The following is a 3078-nucleotide window of genomic DNA, read 5'->3' as shown; positions in this document are numbered from 1 at the left end:
AGTAGACCAGTGGGACATCGGGAATCGAAGGGTATTCGAAATAGACGAGGGGAGGAGAAGAGGGATGGTTAAATGGAAAGAAATGAAACGGGAGGGATGTGGAATTGGCGTCCAAAACTTTACTCGAAACAATATTATTTGATATAACGTTTCTTAACTATGCGCAATAATCGCCTCGAAGACGAATGGAAAGATTCATTTTAAAAGTATGGAAAATTTTTGGAATCTGTTTGGAAAAGGAAATACTTTATTAATTTTTCCAAAACTTTATTCGATATAATATTTCTTATATTATATACTATATACAATAATTGTTTCGAAGACGAATGGAAAGATTCATTTTGAAAATCGTTTAAAAAAATTTGTTCAAAATTTTATTCGAAAATATTAATATTATTCGATATAACATTTCTTAACTATACATATATATATATATATACAATAATCGAAGAGGAATGGAAAGATTCATCTTAAAAAAAAATATGGAAAATCTTTGGAATCTGTTTTCGTTTAAAAAAAAAGGAAAAAGAAAGAAATACTTGCACTTGGAGGATGGACGATATCGGAGAGTGTTTGCTCGGCGGGGGTATTACAAAGTCGATTTCGACGCGATAAACAAAAAAAATGGTTGCGCAATTAGAGGGGAAGCCAGACGCTGTCTAATGTCACCGCAAACAAGCTTATCGCTCGATAATCATCGTCTGATGCGTGTACCAACACCTCGTTTCTTCTTCTTCTTTTCTTTTTCTTTTTTTTATCGTTCGTATCCCAAATAAGCTGATCGACGACGCGCGTATTTCTCGCGTAATATTTACACCGAGTCTCGCTCGAGCATCGTCGAATCAGACTCGAGCCGATTACTCCCCTCTCCCCCTAATCACTTTTAACCACCATCGATTTTAAACCAATTTAAACGAAACAAATTCCAAGCCCCTCCTCTCCCTCCCTACTTGTACATTTGGATTTCAGTCCAAGGATAAATCGTATTGCTGGATCAATAATACCGTTACCGCCTCGAATCGAACGTGAATCGAAATAAAAATAAAATCGAAATAATATTTAACTTTCGATACTACGAGATACAAAGTCTCCTCGCTTGACTACAAGTCTCTCTCTTTCTCTTCCACGTTCTCCCTCCTTCTCCTCCAACCACATTATTTAACCTCGAAAAATTTCTCGATTATCCCGAAATTCGTTCTTCTATTCCGGATTATTCTCGATCGATGGAAATCTTACGAAATTACCGACGAGTTACGAAACCTTGCCCCCGTTGAATTAGCGGAATGGAACGCGGCTTTATTGATACGGTTCTGTTGTAGCCGATCTGGATCTCGAGTTTTCATAACACGCTTTTCGATGACGCAATAAGAGAGAGAGAGAAAGAGAGAGAGAGAAAGAGATCAAACCGAGCGATAACGAGCGTTTGTGCATTTACACGCGTTGTCGTCCAACGTGTACCGCGGAGAATCTTTTATATTTTACATCAAATTTTAAGAGGTTATTGGAGCGACATCTGAAAAATCAATCGAGCTTTGCATTTTCTCAGGTCTCTTGGATGTCGTTTTTGAGCTATTCGTTTCTAATTCGTTACGAAACAAAATTATATTTGGTAGATTGTTCGGAAGATTAAATGTTCGACGGACATTTAGTTGATCTATGTGCGAATGTCCACTCGTTTTCTTCTTCTCAACAGACGAAACTCGTCCTCCTCGAAGAATTCATCAGATATCGATGCGTATTCGTTATTACAGAATCTTTTTGTTCCCATTTCCAGTCTTCCCTTATTATTTTTTCGTTATACGATCTTTCTATACGATGTCTTCCTCCATCTTGAACATTTCATATAATTTCGTTCTATTTATATATATTTCGTTCGGATCCCGTGTGTTTTTTAGGCCGCACTTTTTTCTCGAAGTATTCGGTGACTCATTTTATGGATTCTCGACAAGCTTCGTCGCTCGACTCTATCCGTCGAAACGATTATGGAGTATTAAATAGAAAATAAGCGAGACACTTAACTGTCCAACGGTACGATGAATTAAGACGGATGGAAAAGATGGGAGGGGAGGGGAGAGGAGTTGGGTTAGTTATCGGGACTAAGTTGGCGGCGGTCAACTTTCTAAGGCGAGGCCGATTTTTCCGCGGCCGGTAGCCTCATTTCGCCTCGATTCGAAACCGTTAGAGGAGGGGGGAGGGAGAGGCGATCCTCTGCGGAACTTTCACGTGACACACTAAAACCGCGAAATGCAAAACCCGCGGGTAATTCGAATCCGATTTAACGAAACGATTTACGAGCGAAATAAGGCGTAAGAGAAGCGCCGCGTTCCAGTTACGATAGATCCACGATCGTTGCGGGTAAATAATCGGTAAATAAATGGCGATATTTTTTTTTTTCTTTTTTCTATCGATCACGGAGGATTATCAAGGAAGTATTTTTCGTCTCGAAAGATTTTTCGAGGTTTTGTTTTTTTTTTTCTTTCTTTCTTTCTTTCGTTGGAAGATGCGCGAAGATGGAAACCAATTGATCGAAGGCGTGCACGTTGGCCGTGATCGTCTAGTGGTTAGGACCCTACGTTGTGGCCGTAGTAACCCAGGTTCGAATCCTGGTCACGGCAGTGTTTGTTGCGTGTATTATTTTAATAGTACTTTTTTTTTGTTTTTTTCTCGTCGAATTCGAAAAATGGAAGGATATTTATTACGAGGTTCCAAATACGTGACTTATATTAAATATTGACGAAATAATTATTCGGAATAATTCGTATAATTTATACGTGGTATCGTTCCATCCAATTCCGACGAGAATTCATTTATTCTCATACGAAATAATTAATCGAGTTTCGAATTCGGGGAGAGAATTTTCAATTCCATAAGAATTCCATAAGACCGATTTTTTCGATCGTTCCAATTAAATTTCTCAAGAAATCCTAGTGGCACGTTCCATCCAATTCCGACGAGAATTCATTTATTCTCATACGAAGGAATCGGTTAATAATTGAGATTTCTGAAAAATCGGAAATTCGAGGAATCGAGAAATCCCGCTGGCGATTCGTCATTGGATCGAATCGAGCTCATCTCGTC

At 38.7% G+C, this 3078-nt stretch overlaps 1 non-coding gene across 1 annotated transcript; it reads left to right on the top strand.

Annotated features, from left to right (window-relative positions):
* The first annotated feature begins 2543 nt into the window (after positions 1-2543).
* Trnah-gug lies at positions 2544-2615 on the top strand. Its single transcript has one exon. It is a non-coding gene; the product is annotated as a tRNA-His (tRNA).
* The last annotated feature ends 463 nt before the right edge of the window (positions 2616-3078 follow it).

The sequence above is a fragment of the Apis laboriosa genome, unplaced genomic scaffold (genome assembly GCF_014066325.1).
Source record: "Apis laboriosa isolate Shangri-la unplaced genomic scaffold, ASM1406632v1 scaffold5_cov152, whole genome shotgun sequence".
Taxonomy (NCBI): Eukaryota; Metazoa; Arthropoda; class Insecta; order Hymenoptera; family Apidae; genus Apis; species Apis laboriosa.
Note: the sequence above shows the minus strand (reverse complement) of the source record. Positions and strands in the feature narration are given on the sequence as shown.